Source organism: Pinus tabuliformis, chromosome 1_1, assembly GCF_031772625.1.
Source record: "Pinus tabuliformis cultivar Carrire ecotype Pingquan chromosome 1_1, CPIR1, whole genome shotgun sequence".
In the NCBI taxonomy this organism is placed as follows: Eukaryota; Viridiplantae; Streptophyta; class Pinopsida; order Pinales; family Pinaceae; genus Pinus; species Pinus tabuliformis.
Genome location: NC_142297.1, coordinates 72,491,547 through 72,504,066, shown reverse-complemented (window position 1 = coordinate 72,504,066; position 12,520 = coordinate 72,491,547). Strand labels below are relative to the sequence as shown.

Below are 12,520 nucleotides of genomic sequence, written 5' to 3'. Positions count from 1 at the left end.
ATATTTATACAACCCATCTGAAAAACCAACACTTTCCTCCGAAATTTCATGGAAGATTGCCCTTCTAACCCAATACATCAGCTCAAGGACTTTTCTCCGCAGAGAGACTTGAATTGCAAGGGGAGGATAAGATAAACAAATAGAGAGAACATGCTCGTAATCGCCAACCGCAGGGAGACCCTCTGCTCCAGGGTGGCAGACCTCGTGAAGAGCCTTCTCGTGCATCCCAAATATTTCTAGCAAACCTATAACCATTCCAATAACAATAGCTCTAAATCATTTAGAACTCATAGCATAAAACCTCCGTAGGGAGGTGTCCCTTTGTCCTCTCCAGTCAACATTAATATCCTGCATGTGTGGTGCCACTTTGTGGTTGAAGGCAAGTGTGTGAGGGTCATAAAATGACCGCCTACCATCCTTTCTCATTGAAATGATGTCCATGACAAAGATTCCGATGACGCCCAACTGTCAAATTTCACCCCAATCGAGGGTTTTCAATTTGAGAGTTATTGCAACAAGGATGTATGAGAAAATTATTATTAGGTTTGCGAACATCAAGGGCTTGTCATAATAAATTAATTGTAATATAGAAGTTAAACAAAGTTGTCCCATGCCCCATACTTGTTTTCCCCTATATATTGACAAACTAGCATGTTGCTTGGAAGAAGCAAGATATGTATGCACATCTCTAACTAGAATATTCATCATCCTCCTTTTCTATGTTGACAATAATTTTCTCATGCCAATGTCTCTATTATCTTGAAAATCGATGAAAGATTCTCTATGAATTTTGTTGTAGTACAGGGATGGTTTTTAACACCAACAAAGCAAAAGCTATGATCTTCAAATCCAAAAATATTGCTTATAGTAATTTCATGTATGACAATAAGAACTTTGAGTAAGTGATGTCATTTAAATATCTCAAAATTGATCTTCATCATAGGCTCACCTCAAACTATAACATTGAGAAAAAAATAAATGGAGGGTGGGACACTTACTTGAAAACAATGGTAAATCATTGGCTTTTTGGCTTTGAAGTAAGAAGAAACTCCTCTTTGAAGATACACTCCTCACTCTTGTTATCCTATATGGTTGTGAAGTTTGGGCCGCAACATCTCTAGATAATAGTGGGAAAAGATAGTGCAAATTCAAAAGTGTTTTATAAAGGCAATACACCCTATCTTATCTTCCTTATAAAAACAAATATTACATTGGGATCATGACTATGAGTATGTACTTATTGTACAACAAGAAGATAAACAACATGGAATACAATGACTTCCTAAGGTTGCTTCAAAACTCAAATAAAACCACATGTAGCTTTAGTGGATTTGGCATAAAAATATCAAGTCTTAGAGTAGCAAAATAACAACAATATTAAAAATATCATTACATCTAAATTTAAGAAGAAATTGTGGTGCAATAAGGAATTAGAAAATAAAAGAAATTAAAATACTACAAGAAAGTAAACAACCCTAATTTAAAAGTTCAAATGTATTTTTATTTGAACTTACCAAAAAAACCACATTCTTAAAAACAAAAACCATTTTATGATAAAATAGAGAATTAGATAATTTCATTCATTCTCTAAATTATCTCAATTTAAAAATGTTGTTTTTTATAACTTTTAAATTATGATATCGTAACTTAAACATGATTTTCTTAAAAAAATTCAAATGGATTAATTTCATTTTTTTAGCAAAGAGGCTTATTCTACAATCCAATATATTAAATAAAATAAAATAAAAAATTATACAAAACATTTAAATAATATTTTTTTTATAAATAAAAATTACATTTGAAAAAATTAAATCTATAAACTCATGTTAAATTCTTATTTAAAATAAAATAAATCTATACTGATATGTATATATATATAAAAATAATTTTAATAAAAATGTCACTTTGACTACATTGAGATACTTATAGCAGGTTACTTTTCATAAACCATTTATATTTTGATCTCTGCCAGTTTTTTAAAAAATCAAATAATATTCTAAAATGCCCTTTGAAGGCCTGCCGGACATTTCTGAAAATTCCCGGATATTTTTTATCCTCGGGCCGTGGCCGCAAGATGCAACTCGCCTTATACGAAGTAACCTGACCAATTCATTACTCTGAGTCCGCATTTTGGTTTGGCGATATTGGCAAACAACGACGTACAAAGTTACCGCTGAGATCGCACAGCAGCCCAAGGGGATCCAATGGTGAATGCAAATTAGACCGAGTTTTAGTTATGGCGGGATTACAGGTTTGAGTTAGTAATGGGATTTGGACTTACATTAAGAGTTTATAGAAACTTATGAGTAAGGCTTTTAAAAATTTAAATGAAAGCTTAAACAACAATTATTTACATATGAAATTAAATTCTTTAAAAAAAAATTAATGCCCAGGATAAATACCTCCAGGCATTGATGCTAATCACGCTTCAATACCAAACTTACTGATGTGTTTTCTCCTTTGTTGATCAGTAATAGCTTGATGTTGCAGTTCAGTGGAAAACACGGCGCTCAAGAAACCGATCTAAGCGCTTGTACGAAATATAATACAAGGCGTAGCGCTCAAGAAACCGATCTAAGCGTTGTACGAAATATAATACAAGGCGTATGCTCTAACCCCAGACCCTGCCTCTGTTCACTTTTTAAAAAGGCAAACTGCACTTTCTATGATGTAAAGCAAAATAAACGTGCATAACATTAAGAGGATCTCACGCTGTATATGCTAGTCGTTCAACTGAAAAATTGTAACCGTAATTGATGTGCATTGTGGTCTGGTATGGTCCGGTCTATTCTTTTTAGGGAAGCGTTTTGTTAATGGTGCTCAGTGTTCTCATCTGTTCCCATTAATTTTAGCAGTCAAGAATATCATTAGAAATTACGTAGGTAGATAAGAAATCTGAAGCATTTAGAAGCTCTGCTCTCTCATGTTGATGGTGTAAAAACTGAAGGGGATTGAGATCCAAGGTTGAGGACCATACAGATAAATTTATAGTCAAGCTTCCATCAAGTTTCTGATGGCTATGTGTCAAGTGTTCCATAGATCAAAGTACAGAACTCAAGATGAGTAATGGACCACTTCAAAAGCTCCCAACAATAAATTTATTAACTACAGTTGATTTGGTTAATTTAAGGAAATCACTGCAGTTGGTTTCCAGAAATTAAGGAAAGACTGCAGTTTACTTACATAATTGTAGGTAGCAGTTGGTAAAAAAATTAATGGAGGTTAACATTCTCCCAATTGGTCCATATTTCCTAAACTAATGTCTCAACTTAAAACCCATTGATAATCTGTGTTAAGTAATAGATACATGAATCATGGCTATAAGTCCTCTAATGACTAGTATTATCTTCCATGTATTACTATGTATTTATTCTTATTATAATTTATGTGACAACAATTTCTTAATGAATAAACCTTATTTTTATTCTTGGTCCTTCTTAAATGAATTTTCTCGAATCAACTTAAGGTGCACATAAATATGAGAAAAAACATCACAATAATTAAGAATTTCATTAAAATAACATTGTACATACAATGAGAAACTACATAATGGAACCAAGTCCCATATTCATTACATGATCCTTGAATTTAAATGGTGGAATGCCCTTAGTCAAAGGATCAACAATCATCAACTCAGTGCTGACGTGCTCAATGACCACTTTCTTTTCTTTAACACCTTCCCTTATAGCTAAATACTTAATGTCGATGTGTTTATTTCCACTCCCACTTTTGTTGTTTTTAGCCATAAAAACAGCGGCTCAATTATCACAATATATTCTCAATGGCTTAGAGATAGAATCCATAATTCTAAGCCCAGAAATGAAACTCTTAACCCATACACCATGTAAAGTAGCCTCAAAACAGGAGACGAACTCGCTTCCATAGCGGAAGTGGCAATCAAGGTCTGCTTGGCACTCCTCCATGATACAGCGCCACAAGCCATCATAAAAATGTAACCTGATGTTGATTTACGTGAATCAACACATCCAACAAAGTCAGAATCTGAGTAGTCAATTACTTCCAAATTGTCCGTCCATCTATACATAATCATGTAGTCTTTGGTTCCTTGAAGGTACCTCATTACTTTCTTTGCAGCTCTCCAATGGTCTAAACCTGGATCACTCTGATATCGTGCCAACATTAAACGCTAATAAAACTAGAAAAAAATGAACCATCCTATGGACCACCATCAAGACATGTTGAAAAAAAAGCGTTATGCGGAGGTTTCAATCCCTCAAGTTATTCGGACACAGGATGGGATTCTGGAGAAGCTTTCAGATTTTGTTTCTGTAAAATTTTTGTGTTATATAGTTATATATAATATACATCAGGATTCAGGAATAGGTCAATTCAAATTGAGGAGAGAAAAGAAGCGTATAGGAACAGGGCAGAGCGGGTAATGTATTGTTTACTTGACTGCACTCCCATGATTTTTCTTTTTGTTTATTATTATTGATAATTTTTTTATGGTGGAAGAATTGTCTGGACGGCGGTAAATAAGGTGGGCAAAAAAATTTCAAAAAAAAACTTGCAGTAGTAGTGTTTGATTCATGTTTTTATGGTGGAAATAGATTCAACACCATCAAAAACTTCTGGAATACCCAAATATTGAAGTTTGACAACTATAACTTAAATTTAGAAAAATTCCAACCAGATTTTATCAAAATATAACCAAAATTTCTATAATTAAAAAAAAAAAAAAACAATACACATAGTTATTTCTGTATTCTTGCTCTTAATGTGCTTCACTACCTCCTCAATGGTTATTTCTGTGTTTTGCTTTTAATGTGCTTTGGTTACTTCAAGGCGTTATTTCTGTGTTCTTGCGTTTAATGTGGTTTTGGGTATCCCATTTTCTTTTTGGGAATCCCTTGTTGCATTCCAATGACATTTCAGTCATGCTCGGCGGCTTCTTAAAGGACATCCACAATGGAGGAAACTTATTCCTGGCTCACAATTCTCTCAGATGTGTTATTTCAAATTTGTTCGATTATTCGAAATTATTTTATTGGAGTGTTTGATAATCACTAGTCCAAAGTTATTTTTATCTCTATTATTTTTTTTTCTTGAAAGTTAATTTTTACATTTAGATGATGTATATTTTATTTTTAAATATTTTCAAAATCAATAACAAAAATATATTTAACTCTATAATAATATTCCTTTAAAGCTATTTTTTTATTTTAGTAATAAACTCTATAGCAGAGGTTGATATGCATCTCACATTATTTGCAGTGAATGGTTAATATATTATTGGCATTGGATAGATGGCCTATGCTTAACTAAGTGGGGTTTATTTTCATCTTCAGTTAGTTTATTTCAATTCAATGAACTTTTATATTTAGCTGTGTAGGTGTAAAAGGTTTGTGGAAAAACACTGGTAAAAATGTTGAATTTTATAAATGAAAAATATTGTTTAATTAATCTTAAAGTATTTTCATTTAAGGTATTTTTCAATTATAACAAACTTAACCTTTTTCATTTAAGATATTTCTCAATTATTCTACTCTTAACTTTACTCTGAGATCCCTTAAAAAATCTGCGATCTATTTATAAATGACAAAATAAAATAGTAGTTATGAAATCTTAAAAAAAAAATAAAAAATTAATAATACTACTTTAATAGATTTATTTTTTTAAATGCCTTTTCTTTTCAGTAACAATCTTCACAACCAAATCCTAAATTGTAAATAGAATTTCTTTATTCTTTGATTGTGTTTTGTATAGCCTACCACCTAATCGATAGCTTCATTAATTGTTCCTGAATTTTCAGGCTGCCAACTTTTTCTTCACTTCAGTGTTATATTAAGAAAATCATACAATTCAGAGTGTTATATTAAGAAAATCATACAATCATACAATTAATTGTTCCTGAATTTTCAGGCTGCCAACTTTTTCTTCACTTCAGTGTTATATTAAGAAAATCATACAATTCAGAGTGTTATATTAAGAAAATCATACAATCATACAATTCACAGTAAACGCTTCTAAAAACAAAAATATATATACAAGGTTTAGGAATTTAAATTATTTGCTAGAAATAAATTTAATTGAAAATGAAATATATAGATAATATAATTTTGTCAATTAAACTTTTTTTTTTTTTACCTTTAATTATTAAAAAACGACATAAATATATGTACAATTTCTTTAAATTTGATCAACGCTTTTATTAAATATTGCAAATAATATATCTCGCTTGCAAGTTGTTAAATATACTCTTGATGTTATGGTAGCAGCAAATAAAATTGATCCTAGATCTCCTTTAAATTAGTACAAACAATTACCCAATCATCATATAATAAACAAAAATATTATTTCTTTTTAACAACATGATAAATCAATCACTGCCTGTTACAAACAATATCTACCAAAAACATTATTTTTTTAACAACATGGTAAATCAGTAACTACAAATTACAAACAATATCTATCCAGGGAAAAAACCCTACATAGACCTAAAAGGCAAAAAGTTGACCGTTTCAACTTTTGAAGGACGTTCCTCCTCCCCTCATAGTGTCAGCATGCTTTTCTCTCATCGAACTGGAATTCGAATAGGCAAAATGAACAGGGACTTTAGTATATCATCGCTTTTCTCTCCATGAATTTGGATGTGATTTTCACTTGGCTCTCACGCCTCTCCGCATTATTGCGTCCGTCGTTCCTTCAAAAGGGTTTTTATTAATCCCCATTAGCCTACAATGTCAGAAGCTACAGAGATGGATGGCATTCTGGTAACTCCAACCATTTCTGAAACACTCGGGGATTGGCGGTTTGAGGACCAAGAGACATCGAGTTTGAATATGAGTTACAGTTACAGCATTCGTCCCCTGTTGGATGTTGTACAGAAGCTTCGTAATCTCAATATTATGAAAGAAGGTATTGAACTGCCCAGCATTGTGGTGGTGGGAGATGAATCAAGTGGCAAGTCCAGTGTGTTGGAGTCCTTGGCAGGAGTAACCTTGGGCATCTGTAGTACAAGAGTTCCTCTTATTATAAGATTACAGAAAACCGAGGCAGATGATTGTGGAATTTTTATTGAATATAACGATAAGAAGAAGCATATCACAGAATCTCAAATAACCGGTATGCTCAATTCGGTTACAGAGAAAATTGCAGGGACTAGTAAGGGTATCTGTGATACACCCATAACTCTTCATGTGAAAAAGATTGATGGCCTGGATTTGACAATGGTGGACTTACCCAGCATTTCTAGGGAACCAGAAGATATGTACCAACAAGTCTCTAAAATTATTATGCAGTATATTTCTCCCCAAGAAAACATAATCCTCAATGTGTTATCAGCTACTGAGGATTTCCATTCGTCTGAGTCCATGAAAATGTCACAGCAGGTGGACGAAAATAGTGAAAGAACTTTGGCTGTGGTCACTGCAGTTGACAAGGTTCCTGAAGAGCTTGTGGGTGCTGTGAACAGAGGACTGAACTGTGTCTTTGTTCGTAAAAGGGTGGGAGGTGAATCGCATGAAGAGGCCAGGAAGAGAGAAGCCGACCTGTTTAGATCACATCCTGGGCTGAATATGATCGATAAATCCATGGTGGGTATACCCATGCTGGCCAAGAGACTTATGCAGATTCAAGCCAAGAACATCAGCCAGTGTTTTCCTCATATAGTTCAAAAAATCGACAAAACAGTTTTGCATAAGCAATCAGAATTGCGTGATCTGCCACAGTCTATACATGATGCTGGTGAGGCCATGATTGTTTTAATGAAACTGATTAATGCATTGAAGAATTCACTAACCAAGCTTCTCATAGAAGGAGACTACAGAGAATTTTCAGAAGCGTCTAACATGCATTGTGCTGCCCGTTTGAGGGAGATGTTTGAGAATTATTACCAGGAGCTGCTGAGCGATAACACCGTGGAAGACAAAAAGCACTTTCTGGTGCAGGAGACCAAGATGTGTGAAGAAGCAAAAGGGGTTGATCTTCCCAATTTCTTACCCCATTCCGTCTTTGTAAACCTGTTGCAGAACCCCATTGAGAATTTGTTGAGGAGAAGCCTTCGGTTAACTGGTGAAGTCTGGAAGTATGTGAAGAAGGTGGTTATTAAGGTGATTGATTTGAATTTTCAGAGTTATCCCTGCCTCCTAAAGACGGCGACAAGAGCCTCTCGTGCTCTGTTTTCAAAGCGCAAAAATGAGTGCATTCAGTATGTGAATCAAATGATAGAGATGGAAAAGTCTGTTGACTTCACATTGAATCCGACTTTCCGGGAAACTTCGACCCAACTATTGCAGCAAAAAGACGAATTCATTCAAGGGGTGCGTGGAATTGTTGAAGAACAAGCTTGTGCACTTGCATCTAGAATTAGTATGCCACCACAGCCTGATCGTTTCGTCTTCGGTAACACAAAACAAACCACTTCTAATTTCAGTATGCCAACACAACCAGCTACTGCTAAATCTCCGAATGATACAAAGACAATTACCATCAAAGGGATTGGGAAAGTTGAAGTAGGAGAGGTGCTGAAAACCCCTTTTGACCGATTGGAAGTTGCCTTCAACATGAAGGTGAGGTTGATTGCTTATTGGAAAATAGTCATTCAAAGGGTAGGTAATGGAATCCCTTTGTACCTACAATTTTCTTATAAAAATCTGATTAAGAATGATTTGGATGGAGAAATCATGAAAGAACTATCAGGGGTCGAGCTCAGTAACGCACTGGTGGTAAGGATAATGGAAGAGAGCCCTCAGATTTCTGTCAGAAGAGAGAAATTGAACAAGATCGTTGAATCATTAATAGAATTACAAAAAGAAGTTGCAAAGATCGTATATCAGGTAAGGGAAGTTGAGTAGTAATATGTGTGGAGGAGAGAGATCTGCAAAATCTTTTGTATTCGTGAATGCAACCTTCAAGAAACTCTTTTGCATACAACCTGTTTGGGATATCCATGTACATTTGGCAATTAATATCTAAAATTGTTTAAGATAAGAAAAAGAAAGGACGTTTAATGGGCCACGTTTGTATGCTTAGTGTCTGTAATTGTTTTTTTTGGCAGCAATCTCATGTAGCATGCCCCTATTTGCCTTCTTGAAGTAAATAACTTTAGTTTAAGTACACCTGTTCTCTTTTCTGTAAATCCTTGTTGGACTTTTTTATGCTTGTTGATGATGGTTTTTTCTAAAGCTGTTGATCTAACTTATAATGGTCCTTTTGCTAAGCCACTGCACTATGAGGGAGGTCGATGTGCTGTTAAAAGCATCCAAAATTTGCACATGGCTTCATTCACACCCTCTCGGGAATTTTAAAGATTTTATGATTGGGGAGCAAAGCTATGAACCCCTGCCTAAACCCTTGAACAGTGCACCGGAGACTAGCATCCAATTAAACTCACATGCACTGCCCTACTCCCTTATTGTACCCTGATTGCAACCTTGCTCTGTCAATTAGACAACACGCAGTGCATAGAACTCCGCAAGTAACAGAAGCAATAAAAACATATTCATTCACAAACAACAGGAGGCAAATAAAAACCCACATCGTTTGTTGTTATTAAACTGAAATAGAATTACATTACCTTGCTAGCTGACCCACACAGGCACACATGCAAAAGCATGCAACCACACAAAGTGAAAATAAATCACACAGTTTAATTTCAGTATGGCAACAGAACCAGCTAGTGCTAAATCTCTAAAAGATACAGAGACAGTTACCATCAAAGGGATTGGAGAAGCTGAGAAGTTGAAATAGGAGAATTGATAAAATTGAAAACCCCTTTGTGATCGATTGGAAGTTGCCTTCGACATGAAAATGACGATCATTGCTTATTGGAAAGTAGTCATTCAGAGGTTCGGTGATGAATCCCTTTGTACCTACAATTTGTGTATCGAAATCTGATTATGGAGAAATCATGAAAGAATTTTCAGAGACAGAGCCCAGTAAGGCAACGGGGATGATAATGGAAGACAATCCTCCTATTTCTGTCAGAAGAAAGAATTTGAAGAAAAGCACTGATTTGTTAACAGAATCACAGGAGGAGGTTAAAAAGATCATTGATCAGGCAGGGGAGTTTGAATAGTAATGTGTGAAAGAGGTAGATGATCTAAAATTCTCATTCCAAACTTCGTAAAAAATTTACATTGTTAACAAAGTTTGAAGTCAACGATTGGCTTGAAGATAAAAGGCCAAAGGCCTTAATAAGGTTAAACTAATCACCTTGATGATTGGAATTCCAAGGCAACTCTATAACAAAGGACTCCCTTGTTTGATGAAGGAACCACTACAAAACCAAGGGAGATGGAGAGGAATTGGGAAAGAAGGCCACCTGCAGAATTAAGGACTGGAAAAAAAAAACTTGCCAAAGTTCGATAATTGTCCCTGAGCAAAAGCAACCTGTAATAATGGCAGTAAGTATTAATACAAGGAATCTGTGTATAGCTCACCTCTCCGTAACAATTTCCCGAGCTTAATGAAACCCCTACCAAATGCTGGTTTTTGGCTGTGTAATTAGTTTTGGTATGCTTGTTCAGTGCTGGGTTTTCACACTTGTTTGGGTATTGTTGTAACCAGAAGAATCACTCCAGAACTGCGTCAATTCATCCCTAATCTGTTGGCTGGCATAATAAATATGTATATGCATTTCAATCAGTTCGTTTTTTTTATTACCTTGCTGTTTAGTAAACGCATTGACTCCAATGGATGTTGTTCGCTGGGTTAGCCAATTGTTAGCTATGCGAACACTATAGAATTCCTGGTTCGTTAGCTATAGCCCAATTGAAATCTCATCCTCTATTAAACTCTGTAATTGGCTTTCTACGCTAAACACTTTTTGGAGTTGAGAGACGGGCTCATTGTTCGATCCTAGTATAAGTTTCACCACCGGATACATGCTCTTCGCTTTCCTCTAGGCTAGTTTAGAGTAGGTTTTCATAGACTTCAAATAGAGACAGACCACCAGGTGGATAGACTAGATAGACTCTGCCAGGTATGTCATTTACAAGAAGTGGAGACTGAGGTGCACTTCATTCCTAGATTCCCTGTCTATTACGAGATCAGAGGAAGGTTTCATTGTTTGTTTAGAGATTCTCGGACCCTCGCCGACTTTTTCAAGTATCCCGATCAGAGATGTTTGGCCCTATATATGCAAGAGGCTCTTAGGTTCTGAGCGCATATTCTTCAGCGTCCCATTAGAGCAGACCTCACACAAAGGATCATGACATTTTTCAGGGTACTACCTTCAGATAGGGACACAAAAAGATCGATTGATACAAGTACATATCCAGACTCCAGATCAGTGAGGTTCCGTGGGACCTCACCCTGCCAGAGGAGATCTCAGCAGCAGTGTCGTCTCAGATCTATTCCTGGGAGACGGGCTAGGTCCTCTAGCATTCAGCAGCGTGCAACCCCCCAGGAAACGATTTAGTGGACAGTGTGCACTTGCCATCGGCTTTTCATCGCGCCAACAAACTTTGTTGAGTTTCTTCAGTGTTATTCATTCAGCCTCAAATGTTAGGAGAGATGGGTCCGATCCTCAGACCCGTTAGTTCCTGGATCTTCTCTTCTAGGGCCAGATGTTGATTTACTTCATGCATTGTCTCTTTTATAGGAGACCGTTTGGTTCTTCGGCTTTGTATATACATCAGTGTACTTAACAGTCACTCTGACCTACTTTGTGGTCATTAATTGGACATAAATATAATTATATTATCTTATCTTATCTCACACTCCTTCCACAATATATATAGTAACTATAGCAATAACGGTTATCCATTTATCGAGATATATGTGAATTATATGATATGACTATGTATACATGGTTATCTGGATATGGCATGGTCTACCTACGCCTGAAATTTGTTTGGACAGCCCGTACAGCCCAAAAACACGTTAGAATCCAGTGATTTTATATTTTTTTCGAAAGAAGAATATTTTTTAAGGGTGGAAATAGCTTTAATGTTAGATTTACAAAAAAAATTCCTGGCAAATAAATTTACATTTATCAAAATAATGTCAAAATTTCAACTTTGACCCTTCCTTGAATTAAATAGGAAAATGGAAAACTATTTTAAAAACAAAACCATCACTGGAGATGTTCCAAACACTATGAAAAAAGTTAGTTCTCCAAGCTGTACATCAGGTTGAGCTGCAATGAGAAACGATCAAGAGTAGTAGTGCTTTATCCTTGGGCTGGCATTGAAGTATATTTGTAACCACATGTCTTTAATCAATTAGACTATGATCATTTAATATTTATATGTATAAAAAGTTATATGCAAAATATATCATTATGTTGGCAAGTAAAATGCAGGGTGTGAAAGGATATATATTTGCATTATAAATTCCATTGATTGAATGTCCTGACCTAGCACAACCGTAAAAAGTTAAAATCAAATTTTTAGATATTGATTTTCTCATAATAATAAAATGTTTGTTTTATATTGGTATAAATATAAGAAGTGGAGAGAATAGAATGTAAAATGTCAAGAGTTAGGTGCAAAATTTTTAATATAGTGATTTCAATTTTAGATTAAGGATAATGCATAATTTACTGAGACAAAGA

General features: G+C 35.0%; 1 pseudogene; it reads left to right on the top strand.

The window, feature by feature from the left end:
* Positions 1 to 6,701: 6,701 nt before the first annotated feature.
* Positions 6,702 to 8,816, top strand: LOC149211637 (dynamin-related protein 4C pseudogene; annotated as a pseudogene).
* The last annotated feature ends 3,704 nt before the right edge of the window (positions 8,817 to 12,520 follow it).